Below are 25595 nucleotides of genomic sequence, written 5' to 3' on the forward strand. Positions count from 1 at the left end.
CAGCAGAGTAATTACTGAAGTGTGCTAAGGAGAGGTAAATCAATTACCATCCTAAGGAAGAAAGAAACTTCTGAAAACTATCTATTTGACAGAGGAACCCAGAAAAAGAGGGAAAGCTTTTCATGCATCCTAACACATTTGAAACAGATATCAAATGTGCAAGACCAGACATCTTGTGCAATTTCTAATTTGAGATCAAATTAAAACAGAAATCAGGGGCCCCAACCTGAGAAAAGGATTATCAGAAAAACTTTTTTTTTGTACATAAAAAAACAAACACAGAATTGGCAGGCTAAGGAAGACAACCAAAACAAGCCATATGTTTTGGGGGGAGGGAACAAGAAATGTTAATGCATTGGATAAGTAAGTCTTAAAACTCCTACGAGCATACAGAAATTGAACAAGATCAAACACTCAAAGGAAAGCCTAAATAATTAATTGGAGTTTGTTTAGAAGAAACAGGGTGAGAAACTGTGTAGGATAATGAAAAAAAAAAAAAAAAAAGAGCAGATTTAAGCAGTGTCCAGTGTTTAGACAGTCTATATTTGGAAGAAGCAAAACCATCTTTTCTGAAAGTCAGTAGAGAAAAAATGAATGCATCTAAAATTAAGTTAATGATGCAGACTTGGACAACAAGTAAAAGGAGGGCTTTCTGTGAAATTAATCCAAAGAATTACATGTGAAAACTGGAACATCAGCTTAGATACTAGTGAAATCTTTATAATTTGTAAAGGCAACCCTGCTGCACAAGCTTGTGTGCTAGCAGCAACAAAGACTTTGAAGGAAAGTTAGTTGTAGTAAAATAGGGAATGTTTGAAGAAGGGAGCAAAAGAATAATTCCTAGTATAAATGTGTATAAAGGACGGTTAAAAAAAAAACTGTATCAAAAGTTTGATGAAACAAGAGTGATATGTTTCTGAAAATTTATTTTTGCTATCTAGAAGTAGCATCAGTAGAAAACCATGGCTTTTGGAAATGAAATCTCAGTGTTAATGTCTGTGTTTACTAAATGGGACATATTAAATATAATGACAGGTAAAAGGCTACATTTCAATTGTCAAGAGATGAAATGTTTTTCAGAGGAATATGATCATAAGCGTGTTACTTCAGATCCAAGCTGTCCAAGCTCAATGGTGTTATGGAAAGTGCTGTAGAAATTGACAGAAGAATGCTTTGAAGAGCTGAAAAATATATTCCTATTTACCAGCTGAAACACAGTTTGACAGAAAGCTTAGAGCCAGACCACTTGATTGTACAATCCCTTCTTTTAACTTAAAGGTGAGGTAAGGTAAGTTGGAAAAACTGAAACAGAAAATGTACTTGGGGAATAGAAAATATCATAGAGCCTATACATCTGCAAGGCAATATACGTGATGGACAAACATGAGCAAACACGACATTAATCTTTAGTGAAGTTGTTCCAATGAGGTTGTTATTGAACATACAGGAGAAATTGGAGCAAACTCCTCCTCTTCAGAAAGAAACTGAAGGAGTAAGAGATGAATTCTGGAAATTTAAGTGTAGAAACAGAAGCAGCCGCAGAGAAGTTCATAAAAGAAGTCACGGTATTATAGTATTTGAAGAGCTGAATAGGGGAAGAATTACAGAGGTTCCTTCAGGAGACCACAGGAAAGATGCAAAACGCTTTTTGCAACAGACAGTTGCCAAAGGATCCCTGCTATATTAGCAGTAATAAGAGGCAGCTAATACAGTGTCCCCAGAGCTGAGGCTGGGGACACTGTGGTCATTCAGAGACGGAACTAATCTTCTGATCTGTGCTTCTAGGGAGATAATTTTGATGAGTGCATGCACAGCTTCTTGGGCCACAAACAGAAATATCTGGTACCCCAGCCTGCAACTAATAGACGTAGCTCTAACTTAGGGCCTCTCAGGTCTTGGAATATTTTTTTGAGAGGAAGAATTTCTCTTAAGTGGATTTTTCTAATTATGGTAGCCTATAATACCAAGGAGCTTGTAAGGTTTGTTCTGTTTGCCAGACCCTGGAGCTACTGTACTAACCAGTAACAAAGGGAGATACCCAAGAGTGATGTGTTATGTACATAAAGCATATAAAGTGTGTATAAACCTGGAGATATTTTTTTCATAAGCTTTAATCTTGCACATCCTATCCCAGAGTAGTTTCAAGTGTTAGAATGACTGGGATCATGCTATTGCTTAGGAATGAGAACGTAACAGAAGCCTTTTCAAAGTATCAAAGGATACTCTGAGAACGTCAGTGTTCATTAGATCTTATCAAGCATTTTATTCAGATGGCACAATGCAGAAAGGTCCTGCTGTGCAAGTCTCTCTACATATACTCAGAGGAGAAAATTAATATCCTACCAGTTCACAGTCCAGGGAAGACAGACAAAAGGTAAGAGGAAGTATTTTTATTCCTGTCTTACAAAAAGGGTATGGAGAGATAAATCACTTGTTGGGGTCATAAGAAAAGCATATAATAACATGAGGTCATGTAAGGACTAATTCAGTACCTTCCCTTATAGCATCCTTTCTTTTTTTAAGAGTGCTGCATTACTCTATGATGTAAGAAATTAAGATGCATTTTCTAAGGTCTCCATTATGATGTGTTGTCTTTCCTGCATGAATAAGAGAGTCCTTTATTTAGTAGAGTTCGATACAGTGTTAGATGCAAACGTGCAGTCAGTTAAAACGGGCTGCTATTGGCTGCACATCCAGATGACCTAAAACTAAGCCTACCAGAGGCCATTTGACCTTCTTCCAGGTTTTGGGAACAGATGTTGTATGGGACTAGACTGGGCAAAAAAAGTGGATAATTCAGCATTCAGTTAGTCATCAACATTGTAGGTGCCTGAGTGTGTTGCCCTTGGTCGACAAATTGCAAGCCATGTTAAATGTAGTAATGAGAAGAGCAAGGTACGTATCGAGAATTTTACTTTTTGAGGGATGTTACCTATGAAGTTTTCCAAAGCTGAATTTTGAATAGTAAGATGATGGATAGTGAATAATTTAAGCACAAATCTTGTTTAGGTCTTTAGCTTGTATAATAGGATCTCATTTAACAAGGCTCCTTGTTAAGTCATTAAGGAAATTCAAGACAGGGGGATGAAAATGGTTTTACATTCTATCAGAAGGCAAGATGATGCATTGAGTTGTCTCACAAGCAGGTGTATTTATTCCATTGATTCTTTCAAAAGCATTCTGTGGATTTTATGGCTTCTACTTTTCTCCCTTCATTTCCATCAGTCTGTAATTAATCTTGGAGAATGTTTGCCATACATCATTGTCATTTGGTATTTTGTGAGGCTGCTTTGGAAGTCTGTCTCTTGCAGACACAAAGGAAGGAAACTTTTTTCAAGATTGAGTAGGTACAAGAAATTAGTATCAGGAAGACCATTCTTGGCTCTTTTTGTGAAAAGTGTCTACAACCTCACGGATTGAAGGCAAGGAATGAGGAGGAAAGACTGCACATATGCAATGGGGGAAAGTATCTTTAAAGAAGAAGTCTTTCTCTGTACTGTTGTATTTGAGAATGTGTATATATAGATACCTTTAAACATAAAACTCTTTCTGAAGTGAGGGATGAAAGCTGTTTGGTTTTGGTTTTCTGATATATTTTTAGGTAATTTTTGCAGCAAGTGAACTTAAAAATTTTATTGGCTATGTGATGTCAGAGTGGTTGGATTCTAACAGTAGGAGAAAAATATTTTCATTACATATAACTCAGAAATTTAAGGAATCTGAAAGCTTTGGTGCTCATTAAAAAGAAACCTTGCTCTTTCCAAGTTTAGGAACTAAATGATGACGACTTCAAGGTATTCCTACTGTAAAAAGGAATCAATTAATGAGAACTTATGTCACAACAGTGTTGGAGAGCAAGTTTCAAAGAAGTGACATTTGCTTGGATTTGAAAAGGAAGGAAAAACATTGATTAAGGAGCATATGAATTATTTATTTATAAGTATTCTTCTAATACATTCTGCTTGTAGCAAGTCTGTACCATGAGGTTCTGCTGTGTGAACACATATGCACTCTGTAAAAAATGGGCTTTACAGATCAGCCTTACTGAAATGCTCACTGAAGAACTAACCAGGCAGGATGACGTTCTTGCTTCACAAAATCCTAGGGATGAGTTGATTGGTTTTGTTTTCATCTTTTTTTTTTTTTTTTAAGATGGACTTTCAGAGAGTAAGGTAGGACCACACTGGAGGAAAAAAGGCAGTGTACATCCATCTGAAGCAGAAGCACTGAGTAGCCCAAACTTTCAAAACTTGGGTACCCAAACTGTATTTTTTTTCGGCACAGATTTTTGTTCCCTCGGTAAGGCAGACATCTCTGTTCTCACGCTGCAGGATGGGTACTTCATTCCCCCCATCACCCTAGTAGCCACACTCTGTAGCTCTTCCTTCTGAATTAATCTCTCTTGAGATTTTGGGATTAGAGTTCTGTTTTGAATTCTAGAAAAACTCTTAGCAGGGTTTTGTAGAGAAGCATTAATACCCTCCATCTTTGTTAGAGGGACTTTGCCTGATAAATATTAGTTGTTTCTTTCATGACCACATCACATTGGTGTCTCTTGTTCTCCCAAGCTGACTATCTGTGAGGAGATTTTCCTCCTTCTATGTTAATTCCAGCTGATTATCTTCCAGCACATAAGAGGATTTTCTTTGATAGCATTGTACAATATTACAGCCGTTATTACTGCTATGTTGTCTCTCTTTTCTCACTTCGTTCCCTAAGGTCATTTGGTTCTCTCTACATGATAATCTGCCTCTCCTTTCTGGTGGTGTGTTCCAGGTCTGCAACATCTGCGCATTTTGTTAGTAGAGCTACAAGCGTTTTCCTTGTGTAAAGGTCATTACAGAAAAGCTGAACACAGCATGCCCTAAGACCCAGGATGTTCTCCTAACAGCTTCCCTCTAGTTTGAAAGTTCCTTATTTACCACAGTGCCAGTCATCTCCCTTTCCTTCCTAATCCATTTTACTATGGGTTTCCTAATTCCCAGCTTCTCTACTCTAGCAATTCCCCTGAATGCCCTAATGTAACCCAGGCAAATTGGATCTAGCATATTTCCCTTGCCTACAGAAAGCCAGTATCTTCTCAAAGAAAAGTATCATCTGTAACTGCATGAACTGCCTTTTTCTGTTGCACAGAAAAATCCACATTGCAGCAACAATTATTCTTTTGGGCCTGCCAGTAGTTCTTGAATTCACCTGAAAGGAAATTACAGCTTTTATTGGGAACTTCATCTAAGAAAAATCTTCAGGATGATGTGAAAATGGATTTGAAATAGAAAGACAAATAAATGGTTGCATTGCTCCCACTATATTTTAATGTCTCTTTAACTAACAACCTCTGCAGAAACATCAGCATGCAGACTATGCTGATACTGATGCTAGTGCTGTGTAAGGATTGCAATAAACCTATTTAGATGAGGAACACAAAACATTATAACAACAATCCCCATTACTAGGCAATGAAGTTAGGTGAGTTTTCTGTTTCACAGGATTTTTGGTTTATTTTTGGAGCAGTGTGAAGGGACAGGATCATTCTAGTTTCTTGAGAGAACAAGGGTTTGATTATTTATGCTTATTTCAGATTATTTTTAGCAGGAGGGAGGGTTGGCAAAGCAGCAAGAGAACTGAAGGATTTGCCAGTCAATGACTTTTGAAATAAATTGTCCAGCACTAGAATTTGCCACTTTGAAGCAGGTCAGCTTAATTAAATAATTATGGCTTTAATAGATGTGTAGACATGTAGAAAATTGTGACTCCAGAGTTTTAAATTTTTCTAAAACTTGCATTAAAATGTTGCATTAAATTTGCACCATACGCTTTGAAAAGATGCATTCAGTAAAACTAGATGAATGATGTCTTGAATATAATTTCTTAAGGCACCACAGAAGCTTTTTTCTTGGTCTTGAAAAAAATGTATTTATTTTTTCAATACCAAGGCTTTCAAGATGAAAGGAAAAAAGAAAAACAAACACAAAACCTGAGGGTACTCTGTTTCTTCTGCCCAGACATGCAGTAACAGAAACAAGTGCAAAACTTTAATAAATCATTTCCAAAAGTCATTAGTCATCTGTGGTCACTGCATGGAAAAAAACCCAATACCTAGCTTAGTGACATGAATGGCAAGTCCATCCAGAAGTTGTGTAACAGCAATGAGAAAGTGTCAATAAACATTAACAGATTCAAAGCTCCCACCTAACATCTACCATGTCTGTATGGGGTTGAATGTTTTCTTTGGTTTTTTTGAACTTGAGACACTCTCTACCTATTTGTTCCTTATAGATCTCAGAAGAAATTTTCTCTCTTAAACTCTGTTACTGCTGGATTTTGGGCTTCTGTCAGACACAGTGCAAGAACAAACAGTATTCAAAAGATCTCATTTTGCCTCCAGCTAAATTCACTGTCAAAGCAAGTGATTTATTTATTTATAAAGCAAAAGCAACTCTGTTTTCAAATCACTAAGATTCATATAAGGCGGGGGCGGGGGGGAAGGAAAAGATGGAGACTAAGTTACGTGCTCGGTTCTTATTTTATTTAGCTTGGTTCCCCTGTTAAATGTGACCCTGTGGCAGTTTATGGCCCCCATACAGTACACAGTTTGAGTGAAAAATAAATCTACTTGGCCATAGTTTCAGAGAATGTTTTTCTAGACTTTTACACTGCTGAAAGCTTTATTGTTGCTATCAAGATACAAACTTTCAAATAAAGCTTCTCAATATTTACCTGCTGATTATCTCAGCTTATGACTCTGCTTCCTATGCAACTTCAAACAAAACTTTAGTAGAAACAAAACAGAAAAATTGCTCTTAGTTAACTTTTCATAACTGAATGGTAATTTAGGAGCCCCATCTGTTAGGGTAGCTATCTAAGAGTTTGATTTTTTTTTTCTTCTTTTTTTTCTTTTTCCCTAAAATTGGAATCAAATAGATAGGGAGTGAAAAATTTTTCTATTCTCTGACAATTTTTATTGGATTTAAAAGATTTTTCATTTTTTATATGGGATCAAGTCTATGCCTTTCAAATTTTTGTGGAAAGCCACAGAAGGCAAGATATTGATTTGGTGGCTGACATACCTGATGTGCAGTAGGCCTGGATATAAAATGAACAAGGCTCAAACCTCGGTCTTATTAATCACAAATAAAATGCTGGCCCAAGCAAATGCATCCTGCAAGTGACTAGTTTGGGCCAGAGAACTTAACTAAAAGCCCCATGTTTCCACAAAGAATTTTTTTCACAAAACCATTTTTCCAATGGATTGTACTAATATTGATCCACTTGTTCTAATATTGATACAGGCACTCCAATTTTTAGATAATTGCAGTCACAGTCTTGATCACTATCTATACATTCACGATATGAGACTCTCTGGTTTTAGAAAAGCCTGAAATGTAGATCAAGAGAAAGGCAGAAATGCAAAGTTTTATTACAATTTTGGGGGGAGTGTGTGTGTGTGTGTGTGTGGTTTTCACATCATAATGTGAAATGTTTGAGAAACCACTCCAGTGCTTCACTGAACTATAACACCCCTGCCTTTTTGATGTTTTCACTTCATTCAGCTAAGGTAGATCCAAACATAAAATCCAATGTTCACCTGCAACATTTTAATAAAGGGTCATACAGGAGTGTGAGTTCATAAAATTGTAGCTACTTTATGTTATTGTTAATGCAGTTTCTTCTGGAACAAGCGCAATGTAACGATATTCTGTAGTTAATAGGCTGTTCTAGCAGAATTCAATGTATAGTGACATAAATAAGTCATCATGGAATGGAAAAGCCAGTATTTCTTATAGCGGAAATCTCAAACTGACTCTGGTCTGCTTATCCAAAAAAGAAAAGGACCATTGCATGCTGTTTCTTGTGTCAGGCTTGCAGCTGCTGGGAAAGAGAGCTCCCCCATAAAGACCATTCGCTTTGTGATTGAAACTTCATATGCTGGTATCCTGCATCAGGAGGGGGCAAATGCCCCCAAGGAATGGAGTCCATAGGCAAAGCCGCCATTGACAGCTCTGTGCAAACCCTTGTAAGGCAGCACAGAGTGGGGTGGCACACGTCAACAGGGAATCTGCCTGTATGAGGCCCCAGGTAGAGGCAGGGAACTGCAGCTAATTCTTATGTTCATGCTTTAGACTGGGACATTTCCAGGTTTCTGCACCCAGCAACCTAGATTGTTGACAAGTGGTGTTTCACAGTTAAATAACTGCTACTCTTCATTGTTGTGCAGTGAGGGACAAAAGTACTCCATGCATCACTTCTGAATTGATTTAGGCACTCTCTGAACAACAAGCATTAGTTTTATTTTTGAAAGTCTGCAAAGGAACAGTCTTCGCCCTTGTTAGGTTCTAGGAGAATCAAAGCACAAAATTAGCAAGATGTTTATAACCAAGTTGGGGGAAGAAAAATAAACTTAGGAAAGAAAGCCAGCTAGGATAATCTATATCTTCTCATACTTGCCTGGAACGCACATGCAATCTCTTTGTGGGATGATCTCAGAAAAATCAATACTCCAAATGAAATATCATTGGAATCCTCTTCTCATTTCAGCTGTGGTCTCAGTGAGGAGCCGTAATGTATCCATGAATAATGTTTAGCTTCAATCTCTTTTACAGCTGTTCCAAACAGATGAGCAATTTTTGAAAAGCAACTGTTGAAGATGCACTTTTGCCTCTTCATCAAAAACATATAAAAGTGAAATATACTGCAGTATTTATTGCAATGTATTACAAACCTTCATGGTGATCCAATACAGATGATGCTTCTTCTCTGTGGCACCGACCTTCAAAAGTGATGATGTGAAAAGCCCTAGATTTTATGACAGGTTAACTCAGAATACATTACAGCTTCTATATTAATACGTATTTGAAAAACTGCTGTAAACTTTGAATATGAAAAGAAACTCTGTACCTTGTACTCCACTATAAAGTTTAAATATGAAAAGAAAGATGTTCATGGAGGTATTTAACAATATTTATGTGAAATGAAGTTCCCTTTTTATGTTTCCCTACCAAGAACAAATAGTTCTTTCTGGGTGTTCCGTGAATTTTGCACTTGTTAAGTGAATCTAATTATCAGCAATGTAACGGGCACCAGAGAAGCATAGGCCTGCATGATACAGCCATGTCTAGATATACTGGTCACTTAATAGTTAAGTTTTTCGAACTTATTGATTCCAAGGATTGCAGGACAAGATATGTGTGAGCAACAGCTGTGAGACGCAGGTTGTCTGTAGCTGTAGCAGACTTTGTGATCCAGTCCTGTCAACTCGAGCCAAGCAAACAACTCTCTAACACTGCTCACTGAAGGACAGTTGCTGTCCCTGTCCCAGTGGTGAAAAGCTCCAGAGAGGTACAGAAGTGATTCTTCTCCATAGTCCCCGGTGGCCTATGGCCCTTTGCCCCTTGGAGATGCTGGTTGACTCCATCTGTTGCAGGCCCTAGACTTCAAGGCACTATTTCCATAATCAAGGGCTCCAGGAACGGGCACTCCTCTAACAGAATGACACTAGTGGTTACTGCTATAGCCATGCAGGCACAGCTCTCCTGCCAACTTTGGTGGTTCCCCAGAAAAGCAAAGAAAAACACAACAACCATTCCTGGAAAAATTGGACCTTTTGTGGAAACCGTCACTTAAGGTTGTCAGCTTTGATGCTGCAGCTGGCAGCATTTTTCAGCCAGGAGGATGGGAAAAGATGAAGCAGAATGGATGACCAGGAATTATGTTCATGGAAGCATTCAGGAAGGGCATGGTTTCGTGTCCAAATAAATGGTTTGGGTTCTTTCTTTGTGTTACTTAACCTATATGTCTCCTCTGTGTGTATGTGTGTTGTTTTGCTCCCGTGTGTTGCATGCCCACACATCCTGTCAAATATGGCTTTGCTTCCATGGGCAATGCAATGAGACATCTCTAGCTGAGATAGTGCTCTCACCTCTGCAAGCGAGGTGTGACTGATAGAAGGTTGATGAACAGCGCTGGCTTTGGGATACTTCAGTTCTGCCCCTGGCCCATAGCTGTCCCAAGTGGAAAAAGAGCACCCAAATCCACAATCTCCATTGCAGAGACAACACGGACAGGATTAGAGGTATGTTTGAATAGTAGGTGGAGAGAGAGGTATGTCTGAATAGTAGGTGGAGAGAGACCTGCAGAGGATGAATCTCACTATTCACCTAGGCATGTCTTTATGAAAGAAAAGCTTTGTCTTTAGGGGCACTAAAGGTTTCCCCAGTACATGTGACTCCAGAAACTGGGTGCTCACCTCCTCTGTGCCCTGTGATTATCTCAGACTTGATTGCAAAGGCAAGGATGGCTCGTGATGGAGGGGGAGCCAACTGCCAAGGGAGGAAACCATCTCCTGCCTAGGATAGCTACCACTGTTCTTTTCCTTACTGCTGTGTGGAGGTCACAGGATACTCATTTCACCACCTCCTGGTTCAGATATATGATCCCTCAGAGGATGTGCATTTCTCACAGATTTTGTGCTGTGGACTCTATGTAGCTCACTGGTGGAAACAGTGAACAGCAATGCAACTATGCAGCAAGTCCAGAGATGACACTGGAGATCTGTAGGAGGCAAGGTCCATCATTTGGATCATACTGGGCTGTGTCTCAAGCAGATGAGTTCAAAGCAGCAGTTGCTGCTTAAATGTGGCACAGGTACAGATGCAAAGGAGCATCGGATGACTTGTAAATCCAAACATTGTATCATGGAAGAGACGTCAAGTTGACTACAAAAGAACCTGGAGACTTCTGTGATGCAGATGTGACTGTTGAACACACTTTGGGGCACTCCTGTCAGTTTAGAAATATTATCTGTGACTCTGGGTTAGTCTTCTGGAATGGATTACCTTAGCTGGCCCCCTTCCCTTTTACAGATGGTTTTCAGTGCATCCCATTTCTTTGATGTAATAGATGTTGATCTGCCTTTATCAGTTGTGTCTACTGCAATAAATTGAAACTTTTATATTATCCTCCTGTCTGGAACCATTTGTGATGTTTCTATTGTACAGTCACTTTTGGGACATTTTTACATGCTGTTTCAATATTTTCAATAAGGACATAAGTTCAGCTTCTGCTCAGAACATACAGTTGGGAGTAGTATGGTTATGGGCAGTGTGGTGCTGAGACTAAACAGACCAGCTTGGAATATATTATCTCCCACTCACTGCTGTCTAACGAGATTGCCTGACTTCTAATTGTTTAAAAACATGGGTAAGCTTACCTGCACCTGCTTACATGCGATCATTAGATATGCCTCCAAGTTCATGCAGGACACTTAGTCTTCATAGAGACAGAATATTAAAAAAAGTCAGCTCAGTTCTTTGGCATCCAATGTGTTTCTTAATCAGAAATTATGAGGAGGGATGAAGGAGATGACTCATGAAATTAAGTACCTTATGCACATTTTAGTATATACAAAGCATGCAAGTTTATGAACAAAACTAATCCCTGTGAGAAGGGATAAATAAAATAAAAATAGTGTCCTTTTCAGTTCAGGCTTAATAGCAACTTTAACAATATGTAAATCTGGTTAATACCTTCTGCAAAGAAATGCATTTGATGCTTTGTGTATAGCACAATGCAATGAGAGGACATAAGATCCTTATGTCTTTCAAACCTGCTTCCTTTCCCCAGTGGGGTTCTGATATCTGGGCTATAGAACAAGGACCAGATCCAAAAAAAAGCTCTTTGGTGCCTAACACTCAAGAGAAGTGGAATTTAAGTTTCCCAGTCCAAAAGCAAACAATCCACACCACTTTTATGTAACTCATCAAATGTCTGACCATTTCCCTGACATCTCAGGCAAGAGCACATATACAACTTATTACACACTTAATGGAAGTTACATCCTCCCAGCTGAGACATAACAACAGCTCCTTTTCTATTACAATGTAAAATAAACCCTGAAAAGTTTTCAAGTGAACTTCATTAGTCTGCAGAACGGAAGACCATGCCAGCCATCAGGTACTCTGCTGAGGAGGCAGTCACTTCCAGCTCAAGAAGGCTTCTTACATTGAGCTAACATCATCACAAGTAGTAACCTATTTTTAGCAGTAGTTACTTGAGCTCCTAATAGTCTGTTTTGTATGTGCCCAGACATACTAGACTTGGCTGGACTAAGCTGAGCTCAGCATCTTGGTGTCTTCTTACATCTGACTTGTGTGTACATCCCTAAAATATTGACTGAAATCATATGAAATTTGACATCCTATCCAGGACAGTGTGAAGCTCACCAAAATGCTGTTGAGGTTTAAAAAAATCCAAGATTAACAGCAGTAGGTTTGAATAAAAAACTGGAACTGTAGCCTTCATACTTGAGAGGAGGAAGGTCATGTTCATACTCTCTTTATGTTACACGTTCATGCAAGAAAATCTCCTAGGAAAGAGAGGGTAGTTCGTGGTTAGGTCAGAGCCTAACCTGGCATGTTCAGATACTAACAATAGTTCAGGTTCAGTCATTCCTAGAAGTAAAAGGTTGTCATTCCTCCAGCGCTGCTTCTCCATGGCTAGATCTACACTGCCTTTGGTAGCAATAGCTGACTACTCAGGATAACTCTGAGTCAGGTCTGTGTTATAAAGCACACCAATGGCACCAGCCTTGCTCTTCAGCAAAAAACACATTGTATTTCACAGCCTCCTGAAAGTCCTGGTGCCTTTCTCCCTGCTGCAATGTACACCATTCCCAACATATGCCAGCTTTACAGGAGTGCTGTGACCACCCCAGTAGGCTTGAGGCTGAGCTAAGATGCTACTGCCACAACACAGAGTGAGCCTTGCCGGGCTTGTGGCCAGCAGCATTGCCTCAGGGTCAGTCTGCTGGCCTCAAGGTGGAAGAAGAATTCATGCAAGGGTCTTGAATACCGAGATGGATATTGCAATCTATATCCCAAAGTATTAAGGAAAACCATCTATCAATACCTTTTTTTAATGCCAGCAAAAAGTTTTGGTTGATGCATGGAGCTGAGGAGTAGGAAAAGGTTAAGTACCTACCACCTACTGTGGAGAAAATCTCTAAAAGTTGATTAAAACACATTTTACAGGACTTTGAAGTTTATAGCATAGTGAAGAAAGCCTTGCTGTACAGTCTGAAATAATGCTGGAGTATCGTGGCCCAAGATTTAGGCAAACGAAAATGAAAGAGGATAGCACCTTTCAAGCAGCTGCTGGTTTTGGAATTCCCGGGGAAATTGTTTAAGGGAGAAAGGGCTGAAACTGCAGAAGGAGTCATGTATTTTCTAGACCTGGAACAACAATGTGTTCATTAACCTTTGGCAGTAAAACTGTAAACAGTAAAACTGTAAGTAGGGGGCAGACACCCTGTCACAGCGCCTGAGGCAGCCAAGTGGGTGATGGAGTATCGGCTAAGCCATTCCCCAGAGGGAAACAAGGCCTGTGAACATTTCTCTTTCTGCAAGCGTGGCATTTAGCCAAGGGCTAGGGAGTCTCGATCCAGATGGAAACAGCCGGGACAGAACTAGCAGAGATGACATGTGAGCCAAGCTTTCCTAAATGGCACAGAGAAAAAGACAGAAAAGATGATTCATGATTTTTGTGGAGACCAGAATCCCTGCAGGGAGCAAACTAAAAAAGCCCAACAAAGGGAGCCAGAAGGACCTTTCCAGAAATGCAGGTGGAAAGTTCCTACAGGTAAAGCTTCTCAGAGGCTCACAGAAATAAGGGATAGGAAAGGCAACAAATCTGTGTTCCCAGGGAGCAAATCATAACAAAAATTACCTGTCGAAGCTGAAGGGTCAATGGGGTGCAGCAGGACAAGAACCAAAGAGGTTGCGGGAGGAGCACAGGGGCACTGGGTGGAAAGCAGGGAGTAAACAGCCTCATCTCAGAGAAGCTTTGGGCCAAGGGGGGTTACTCAGGGTTTGCAGCAACACAGAAAGCTACTGAGTGGTCTGAAATGAGTTCTGCATGCAGGGAGCAAGTACCTAGTAGTATTGCCACTGGCTAGCTTTCTCAAGGCAAGTTTTCCTGTGTTTAAACTCTCATCGGTGCTTATTGTGGAGTTCTCCAGAAGGAACAGGCATTGGCAAATCTGCTGACAGGACCCCGAGGGTGCTACAAGCCTTAATTGTCCTTACCAGGCTTCACATGAGGCCACCACCCACACTTGCTCATGGGTCCTGTGACTTCTATTTAAGTCAGTCTTTTTCTGAGATGTGCCATAAATGTAGTTATGGATAAATATATGTTCTGCTGTCCTGGCTTACTCTCTGGGTTTTCTGGATGTACTCTCGACAATATAAGCTGTTGGTAGTATTTTCTCTAGGCCTGTATTGAGGTCTGACTCTGCAGTTACTGGCTTTGCTAATGTAGTCAGCGTGCCACTAGTTGCTAGTGGTCCCTGTGTGCCACAGATGTACCTCTTCATGTAGAAGCAGAGAAAGCTGTGCTAGTCTGAAGATGGGAGCTGTGCTGGGCCTCCAAGGACAAAAACTGTAACTTTGCACTTCAATACCTAGCTGGCATCTACGGTTTTTAGAACATGTTGCAGGAGAACAGACTGAAGAGCTTCAGACAGGGAAGCATGCCACCCAACTGGTAAGTGCATGTAAGGGTGGGAGAGATGACTTTTGTATGAGCTGTGGTGACTGTATGGTAGAAATCCTGGCTGGTTTAAAAACAAAATGCTTTCACCTTAAGTTTCATATAAAGGCTTAAAGTCTGAGTGCACTGAGAGAAGGCAAGAGACTTGCAGTTGCTCTTAAAATTGAATAGTGCCATATAACCTCAAGAAATAGGAGTGCAATAGCAGAGTTACTCTTTCAGAAAATGCTCAGTATGCTGATAGTCAAAGTCAGCTCAGTGTGGTTTAAAAGCTGCCACCCTGCCAGCTGCTCTAACTCTGGGAAGGTGGGAGGCAAGCATGAGCAGTGGGACTCAGGTTGTAGTTGGGAAGGTTTATACTCCTTGGTGGTGTGACTCCAGCTTATGCAAGGCTGAAACTGTATAATGCCTGAAAAAGAAACAACAGCCTCCAGCAGCGTGTGGCTTTCTGCAGGTGTATTTGCCAGATGGCTTGTCTTGCCTCCCTTTGCAAGCTTGTCTGGCTGAACAGCCTGTGATGCTGCATTGTTGTCCTGAATTTCCCTCTTGTGTGGTCGAAGGAAGGAAGGGGGAAGGTTTTCTGGAAGTTTTCCTCCTCTGGGAGTTCAGCTGCTGCTGCTGCACCTCCAGCTGCTGCAGTCTTTGCTCCCCAGCCTGCTCCCCCATGCAGAGCCCTCTTGGTTTTAACTCTACGCTTCCCTCTTTTGCCCTCTTGACAACGTGAATATTCACACTTGCTGCAGCTCACCTGAGCAGCTGCAGCAGCCTGCACTTACTACAGCAACAAGGGAACTTTCAACGCTGCTTTGTAGCTGCTACTAAAAGCACTTCAGAGTTCTTTCCCTGACTTTCTTTGCCTACATCACTGTGGGGGGAAATATTCCAAATTAATATAAGGTAAAAGATTTGATGAACTCCTACTAAATGTGCAGGATCTCTGCTGTAATTAAATATTAGAACATGATGAGTGTGTAATGATGACTGTGGCAATTTGCCCAGTCAGAATGCAGCTTCATTGTCACAGGCACTTCTGTTATTAAACTTAATACATGTGAGATGTCTTGTCATGTTCCAATGGCGGGTCAGGACTAATTGACTCTGGAGAACAGTACTGGGCACAAGAAGTTGAAGGGTAGTGTCATACTTACAGACTGATCCAAATAGCAGCACCTTTCACTGTAGTTTACACTCAATGCATTCTGTATTTCCCTTTTTTCTTATCTTCTCCTTGAGGGCTTTGGTAATTCTGCTTTACCCAGTTCCCTGTTCCTGAGGTGAGACAGGCAGCTGCAATTCTGCTGGTCTTGGTGCTCATCTGCCCTTGCCCCTCCCTCCAGGGGACCTATTAAGAGCTAATAAATTTCTCCTGACTCTGGACTTGGTAAAACAACAGAGACATCTTAGGATGTCTGGAAGCAGGGTCTTGCTGGGCACAGCCTCTGTCCTCTCTCTTCCTTGGAGCTGACTTCCTTGGACAGGGAGACTATCAGCTGCAGAGACCTGCTGTCTTGCTCCCACTGACAGCACCCCACCCTGGACCCAGTTCTTTGCCATTTAATGTTTCCAGGTCTGACCAGACTAGATTGTATTTTATGGGTGTAGTGGGTTTTTAGGGCAAAATCCTGACCAGCGTAGCACATGTCCATATGAACTTGTTTCATCAAATCTTTTGAAGGAGTTCTTTCCAGTTTCTAAGTTTGAATGCTGTAGGAATGTACAACTGTAAAACAAGCTCCAGGTGACAATATCCTAAAATGTGGCATAACCAAATGCACTTCCAGAGATTATTCTTGTGTCTTGGGTCTATCATCTGTAATGTTCAGGTAATCTCTGTAAAAATGCCCATAATCCTTTAATCCTATATCCAAAAATAATCCTATCAAGCCTAATGGAAAGTTCAAAAAGACCACAGCAGGAAAATATTAAGCAAGGCAGCAATCAGTTTGAATTATAATAAACTTTGGTTAATCTCATTTGCGCACAACTTGCCCTTCTCACTTGAATCTGTCACATTTGTAAACATAGCCTTTGTAGATTTTAGTTAGTTTTAATTGAAAGCCAAAGACAGTAATTTCATACATTTTTAAAGATGTGCCTTAAAGAAATTGATTTTGTTTAATGACCTTTTTGTATTTCTTATGATAATGTAGCAAATATGAATCTCTTATTTAGAAAAAGCCATTCTATGGGGTGGACTGAAATAATAGTATGTCATCAAAATGACCTATTCTCAGAAATCAGTTGGCAATTTGTCAGAATGAGAGATTTAACTAACTGAGGCCCAATTTTAAAATAACTATGTAAATGGAATAATTTCAATCTCTTTTGAGGACAGGTAAAGCAAACTTCAGAGCACACTACAAGGATCTGATGTCCTCCCAGCCACCTAAAATAAATTACCTTTAGTCTCAATGGTAAAATCATGTAAATCAGCACAGTTTGTACAGCAATCAATCAACAGCTCCCTATTGCCAAGTGAAGTGGTGTATTTCTGCCACTGATGCGTGGCTGATTGGCAAAAGCCAGACTTTAAAGCAAGGGGGAAGATTAGGATCAGCTGAGACAACTGTTACCTACTTTGACTCTGAAAACAAGTAAAAATCCTTTTTAGGACTACAGCTGTCCTTGGATAAAGGGGAGCTTTTCTGGGCCTCAGACTGACCTAGACTTTCCCGCAATGTCTTCCTCTCCTCTTCTGGTATGAGGCACAGATTACTGTTCTCAGGTGCTATATATTTGAAAGACTGTTGAACACTAGTCCAAAGTGAGATGATTCTCTAAGAATAGGCCAAGTTTGGGGCTGTTCAGAGAGAAAGAAAATACTTGCCGTCAGATTGAAGACCCTAGAATCATAGAATCGCTTTGGTTGGAAAAGACCTTTAAAATCATCAAGTCCAACCTTTAACCTAACCCTGACATCCCACCACTAAACCATGTTCCTAAGCACCTCATCTATCCTTCTTTTAAATACCTCCAGGATGATACCTTAGAACATGAGAAATAACAGCTACAGGTGTGCATCAGGTGACATACATACATTACATGGGTATTTGGGGAAGGAGAGAAATGGTTTTAACATCCATTAAAGGACTCAGAATAATTTTTCTTAAAGATAAAGCAGATAAATATAGGATGATGATAAATTTTCAGCCTGTAAAAGAACATATCTCATAAAACTTCATTCTTATCTGAGCATTAGACTATGCAGCAGAACCCCAAGTTTGTATGTGTGGGCCATAGCATAGCATATTTTAAAGAGATGGTTAGGAGCCAGAGATCCCCAACCCATTATCATCACATGGTTGGTTGCCATCAAGGCTGGCTTCAGGATCTGACAATGGTCTTACATTTCCATGCATTGATTTCTTTGATGCTTGTAAAAACTGTCTTTTCATAAAATAGAAATTTCAGGTTATAGCGGGCTTCATGCTGAGTGAGACTTGCACATTGTTTTTTCCACTGATTAAGACACTTTGCTTGAGGATTTTTCAGGTCTTATAAGGAGGGAAAAACAAACCAACAAGCACAAAATCTTGTCCCTTTCTGGTGGGCAGCAAGATGAACCAGAAATAACAGGCAGGACAGTAAATGATAGCTTTTTTCAGCTGCTGTTCTCTCACGGGGTTGCAGTGTGAGGTGCTAGAACAGGCACCTGGCCTGAGACCTTGGACTTGTGTTATGTTAAACAACTTCTCAGCTACACCATAGAGCAAGAGAGGCTTTGGGACTTGAATTCAAGATAGTAATTTGAGTGGTTTTCCTTATGTACTGAGTGTGGCTGGGATGGGGATGGAGTCCATTTTCTTTATAGCAGTTTGTATGGTTCTGTGTTTCAGATTTGTGACCAAAACAATGCTGATAACACTGTTCAGCAATACCCAGAACAGTGTTTGCAGAGCATCTAGGCCTTCTCCGCTTCTCACTCTACTGCCTTCTTCTCCCCTCCCCATTTCCACCCCTCCTGTGAAGAGATTGGGAGTGGGCAAGAGGCTGGGAGGGAACACAACCAGGCAGATGGCCCAAACTGACCAAAGAGCCTCTCCATGTTGTGTAATCTTGTGCTCAGCAATAAAACAGAGAGGAGGAGAGTTTAGGGAAGTTAGCATCTTTTGCTTGGGACTGGGTGGGCATCAGTCTGTCCATGGGAGGTGGTGAGTGCCTTTGCATCTCTTGCTTTATGTTTGTTCATTCTTCTTTCATTTCTCCTTTGCTTATTAAACTATTTTTATCTTGATCTGTGAGTTTTCTCTTACTCCTCCTTTTTTTTTCTTCTCCTGTCCCGTTGGGGTGGGGGAGGGAATGGAGTTAGGAGTGGTGTGGTGCTTAGCTGCCTGCTGGGGTTAACCCCCAACACCTTACATTGTTTCCTAAATCTTTTTGACTCTCTTCATAAACATGTTTTCTCTCGTTGTTTTTAAATTAATACCTTAACATGGCTAGAGGTGAGGATTATTACAAAATATCTGACTAACAGGAAACTCATCCACACACCTGTGACAGTTTGAAACAGAGATAGCTCTTCAGGCCTGTAGCCCCAATACTTTTCTCCATATTACCCAAAGACTATAAGGCACAATTTTGCTGTAATACATAGGCTGATGTAGGAACTGGAAATTTTAGGGATCAATAAAGTAGAAGCATCTTCTGGTGACTCCTGTTACTCGGGTCAGGTCCTGGAAAGCAGGGAAGACTCAGTTCCTGGATAAGCTTGCAACTGGTTGGGGTTTGTTTGGTTTGGTGGTGGGTTTGGTTTTTATTTTTGGAGGGGGGGCAGGAGTATTGTTAGTTTTGTGGGGTTTTTTTAATCTAGAACAGAGTAGTTGACACTATGAATAGCATGTTGCAGTGTAGTTAATAGTGACTTCCATAAGTATTTACTGGACTTTCCTAATCTAGTGCAGTTACTACAAAGCAGCCTCGGTCTTTCTGTGAAGCCTTAATGGACAGCACATTTTGAAAGGGGTATACTTCACCTAAATTTAAAAAAACTATAAAAAATAAACCTCTGCATAACCTGATCTTTACTATAAATAGGATTTTTGAGTGTTCCAGCGCTCTCAGTATCAACATTTTAGGGTGACAAATCTCCTGTGATTCCTTGTAAGTGTGAAAAACGCTGTGTGGCTTATGTGCAGTAACCCCTACAGGAGTCTGTACAAAGCTTATCTATTCAGCGTGAAGCCATGCAGAACTTACAAACTTCCCAGGAGTACGTGAAGGGTTTGCTTCTGTTAAAAATACTATAAAAATTCTAGTGTCTGCTAGGGTTACAAAATGTGATGAAGTCCTGCGGAGTATGAGGCTCTACCACAGGTTCTAGGCATGGCAGATCTGATTGGAGAACCTGTTCTTATTAGTCCTTTTCTCACCTTTCTGTTGATCAGAACAGCAACATCCCAATCACTGCTTCCATTTCTGGGCCTGCTGGTACTCACAAACTGTAGCACCTTGTTTAAAAAAAAAAAAAAAACAACTTGTATCAGCTGTTTAGAAATTTCACTGTAATCTTCCTAAGTATTCAAAGGCATTAGTCTGAATTGCTACATAATAAAAACCATTCTTTAGTCAAACCTGAGCAATGGCATTGCAAATAAGTAATAAAGGAACTCTACAGTGATGAAGTTGATCAGATATTTTATGCTGTCCCATGCAGAAACAGTTAAAAGATAAATGGTGGAGCTCACTACTAATAAAACATAGTACATCTTGCACATTCCAGAGCCCATATGTAGACAGGTGAGAGCCTTTGAAAATAAGTTTCAAAAGCCAAAGTTGCTCTTTATGGTACACAAAGATAGCCTGAGTAAGTTCAATAGGTAACTAGCTAGATTTAAGCCCAGGCTCTTGTTAAACAGTAAAGGGAAGGGGGGTTGGACTTCTTTATTTTTATTTATGTGTTGTATTTATAAATTTTTAATGGAAATAGAGGAGGTCAGCCATTATATTGCTGTATGATGAGACTAACAAAAAAAATAGCTAGAGATTGGCAATTAGTATGTAAGAACAGTTATTGGAGAAACAATTAGCTATAAAGTATGCTATGGCAGATCCCCAGCTCTAGAATGCCTTGCTCAATTGCTTTGTCGTGAGTATTGAGAACTTGATGTTATTTCTGAGGAAAAAAAAATATGATAAACAGGATTTATACAGCAAGATTTTAATAAAACCAGTTTTGGTTAAATAGGCACAAATGTCCCTCATGCAGATTTGTTTTTGAATGGTGTGAATGAATAGCAGAAAGTATTGCACCTAATTATTCCATGTTCAAGGTGATTCTTATAGCTCAAGGAAAAGCACAGACTAGTTTAAATGCCAGGCTACTTTTTAGCATGAAAAATAGAGAGCTCAAATTCTGGTGTTTTAGAAACTATATTTTTGTATGTGTAAATTAGATTATTTTTATATGGGGGCAAAAGAAGAAAGGGGTAGAGTCCAATACTCTTTTGATCAATTACAGCTGGTGTGGTTTGTTTTATTTTTTTCTTTGAACTATTTGCAGTATGCTTTAGTCATGTTGAGGTATTGCAGTTTTGACCTCTTTCGATTTCTTATTTCATTGTAGCATCTTATTTTAAAGCCCAGATTCTAGAGTAACAAGATTAGTGTTCTGCACTACAAGAGTGAGCTAAGAATGATTGAAGACAATCCTGGGATAGTTTGAAAGTGCTTTCTAGTTATGTCTTGGACAGCATTGCAAGTTGGAAGTATTTCTCCATAAGAGTAGGGCTACAATAACATGACATTCCTTCAGAGTTAGTGCAGGTATCTCTACAGAGTGCAACGCTGTGCTTTGTTGACAGGTTTATTCACAGCTTCGAACACACTTCATCTGAACTTGTTGATGCCTCTTCTTATATTCCTGTGAAACTAATTTTTAATGCCCAAAGGAGTAGGAGGTAAAAATGCCTGCATTTGTGGCCAGGCTATTCCTGCAAGTAGATGCAAATAGCAACCTTAGTGTGGTGTGAGTAATACAGCTGTGCTGCATGTTTTTGATACCTGCAATGGCAGTGTTGCCTGAGTGTGCATGGAAGTCATCAGGTATCTGCTACTATCTGCACCATGTACGATGCCCTATATATCACTGTTACTATACCCAAAGCTGTCTTGGTTGAGATTAGGGGCCTATAGACTGTATGAGAGGCTGCCTTACACCTATGCTGGCTGCAGAGCAGAGGGACCTTCACAGAGGGAACTTAACATACTCTCCATTTGATGGCATTTTCTTCAGTTATTAAACTTCATCTTAGATCAGCACAGCTGGGTCTAAGATAGTTTTTTGCAATGTTCTTGGTAAAAAACAAAAACAAAACATTGTGAGGACTCTTGAACAGCCTTCCATCATGATCTTACAACAGCTTACTTGGGAGGTGATGGACATTACATAGCAATGAATCTTTTCATATCTGGTAGACCTAGTTCTCCTAGCCCCCTTGCTGGGGTGCATTGGGGTAAATGATGTTTGTGCCCATGTTGCTCTTCTGTAATTAGAAGCCAGTCTTTAGGAGCTTTGGCTGATGCACGTTGCAGTGAGGCTACTGCACCTTCTGTCTGAAAGGCTCTGGTATAGTGGGTTTGCATAGAATTTCCTGACAGGTGTAATTATGTATAATGTAATTCGTGCTGTTTACAGAACATAGCATGGGGTGATAGTTATTGCTTTTGAGAAGTGTGCAATCTTTTCTGAAGTCACTTTTAAATATAATTCGTGTAGAAAATTGGCATTTGCCGGCTTTATAACTAGACTTTCTATCCCTATGAGTCCTTTATTTAGTTGCATTTTAAAAATACATATTTTTAGACAGCAGTAGGAAAGGATGGTGAAGGGAAAATAAATAGAAACAAGTTCGTTTCTGAGAATAACAGTGAGCCCAGGGAATGTTTTTTTTCTTGCCTGAATCATTGTGGGTTTACATTGAAGAGTGCACTACTTTCTCTGGCTACTTACATTTTGCACAGAGGGGAGTTCTAGGCTTACAGTGTCTTTAACTTCTCTTCTGACACCACTGACAACTTGATCATTCTCATGTGAATGTTTTGCTATCAGTCATCTCTTGTCTGTTTTGCTTTCATCTTTCCATGCTCAGAAGAGACATTGGATAAGATACATTGAAATACATAGGAGTCTTCTAGTGAAGATCTAGGGGCCTGTAAGGGTTTTTCATATGCTCAGATCTGTGAGCTCACTGCTTATGCTAAGTCTGTGAGATGGAATCAGAATATTTTTATATGAATCTCTCTCAGAAGACTTGAACTAAAAAATTTCCTTGCTATTCCAATAAACCTATACATTCTCCAGAACAAAAATATGTTCTTCAACAGGATCCAATATTTCACAAAAACTCCCATCCTCAAATCCATCCATATTTCATTCTTCTAACTAATTCCAGGCATTTTATCCAATATGAGGTGCATAGCATTTGGCTAAAACAATCTAAACACACTTGGAAAGTTGAGTAATAAGATTCAAAATGAGATCAGATTAAAGAAGAATTGTAAAAAAATATAAAGGCTAGGTTGCAGGACATCTATAGAGATGGTAAAGTTCAGGCATCTCTTAAAAGCAGGGTCTTGGATTATTTAATATTATTTAATCCAGAGCCCTGTCAAGGTGTGCCCTAAATATTTTCAGTGGTGGAGACTCCGCTTCTCTGGACAGCCTGTTCCCAGGTATAACCATGTTCAGTGAAGAATTCTCTTCAGAACTGCCTCTGAGGCAAATCGTAATATTGCCTTACAAAATCTGTGAGTAAACTGATTTTACACACTTGCTTTCTCATAATTTCATTGATTCACATTGCCATACATGACATAAAATCAGCAAAATTCATGTTGTAGATGTTATAGCCAAGATAATTTGTGTTAGAGAGGGCAAGTGATGCCAGCTGTCCAGTTGTTGCTGTGGTTCTTGATTGATATAAAACTAGTTTTTTTGAACCAAGCTTTCCTAATTTTAGAAGGCATCAGTTGTTAGAGGATGGTCCTTTGCTTAAGGATCTTGCTTGCTTGGGACTTCATGAGTCTTGGACAATGAGAAGTAACCCTGCCTGATTTTTTCATTGTCTGGTAGAAATACATCTGTTCCTGAGAGACTAGCAGAAAAAGGAATAGCATATGACATGATGCAGCCTTCTTGCCATTGTCTTGCTATTATGATGCAGGATCGTCTGCTGGTGACACCTGTCTGCTGCGGTCTTATCAGAGTACAAGTCTTCTGTTCTTCACATTAACTAATGCTCCTCAATCTTACCCCTGAGAGCAGTTTCTTGGGAATGGTGTTCTCTATCAAAACAGGCTGTTCTTTTAATACTTTTCATGCTGCTGCTTCTGGTGCTTGTAAAGACACATGCATTACCATTCATATTTCATTTGTACAAATCTTAATATTTCCATCAAAAATATCTACAATTCAAACATGCCCCAAGAATGTACCATGAGCATGTTACACACCCATGTTTCTTTGACTCATACGTGTATATATTAATAATAATGTTCATCACAGAAGACAGAAGTGCCGATGATTTACTGCCACTCTTGCTCTTTTAGAACTGTCCACAAACCTCTGGAAAAAATATTCAAATATTCTTGCTTCTGTCAGAGGAAATCAATTAAACATGACTTGAGGGAAAAGTATTCTAATCCATACTGGCAATTACTGTCCAATTTGGAGAAGACATTTTCTCTCCACTTATTTCTAACATAAGAAGCTATAGTAAAATTAGTCATGTTAAGATATTTTTATTTATCTTCCTTAATCCCATAGTGCTATGAAACTGCTGCTGTTTATGTCACTTTGACATATAACTCCTTTCAAAATTTGCCTAAGTATAGTAGTTATTTCTAACTCCTCTTCTGACAATTGATTAGAACAGGTTCTGAAGATAAAACAATGTTTTTAATTAGACTGAACATCAGTTTGAATCCATAATGCTTGAAAATAGGAAATGTTTCTTGCTGTTATTAAACCAAGGAACGCTTCTTCAAAGTCATCAAATGTCATTGGCTCGAAGTGGGGAAATTATCAAAGTGTAGGAGGTATGTCACTGCTTGCCTTCTTGAAGAACAGTCTAAGCAAGAGGACTACATTTTTATGGCTCTCCTCAAAGAAAGTACTATGTGGCCTTTCAGCACAGCTAAATAAAAGATAATAAAATCTTATCTGTCACACTGGGAAATAAAACTTGTTTATTATTTTCTTTTAATAGAAAAAGCTATTAGCAAGCCAATTACATTAATCTACTGAACTAGGACATTGAATAAAATCTTTTTTGAACTACTTCATACAAAGGGCCATATTCTGGTGAAAATTATTGTCCTCACCTAGACCAACCTTCCACAGAAGCCAGTGGGTGTCTTTGCTGAATAAGTACTTTAATATGTAGGCTGGGGTATTCTGAACTGTAGTATAAAGACACTTCAGATCTAACACTAGTTAGCAGACTGTATGTCTTTTAGTTACCTTTATTGGTGAGGAAGGAAACTGAAGGCATGGATGCTTCTCTAATAAATCATTGTATGTCATCTGTCTTCTGTAACTACCTTGTGCAAATTCTAGCTGTAAAATACCTGCTTACACAGCTTGGTCAGTTTTATATTAATGCTGAAATGTTTCCTCTTGCTTCCACTGTTCTGATGCAAGTCAGAATCCTTGTCCTTGTACAAGTGTCAAATCTGCATTGCTGAGACACTGAATTGCTTGTTCCCCATTTTTAAGAGTCTGGAAAAGGGGTTAAGTGGAGTTCAGATTTTTCTGTGCCTTGCCTAAAGAAATCCTCAGGCTGCTTCTTTAAATTAGTAAGCTAATGTGAAGGGAAGGAATCCAGCATCCAGCAGTTTTCTGGGCTGGATGCTTCTCAGTTCATCCCTCAATATGCATTACAGCTAACTGAATGTGCAGAGCCAGCTTCATCCCCTCTCCATATAAACTGATGTTGCTTCAAAGCCACTTCATACCTAATAAGGAGACTGAATTAATTTCTGATCCTCTGTTTTTGAAGAAGAATGCAAGCTGCCCCTGAAATATCAATGTAGATGGCACTGTTGACCAGTGG

The sequence above is a fragment of the Egretta garzetta genome, unplaced genomic scaffold, assembly GCF_000687185.1.
Source record: "Egretta garzetta isolate BGI_Z169 unplaced genomic scaffold, ASM68718v1 scaffold333, whole genome shotgun sequence".
Lineage (NCBI taxonomy): Eukaryota > Metazoa > Chordata > Aves > Pelecaniformes > Ardeidae > Egretta > Egretta garzetta.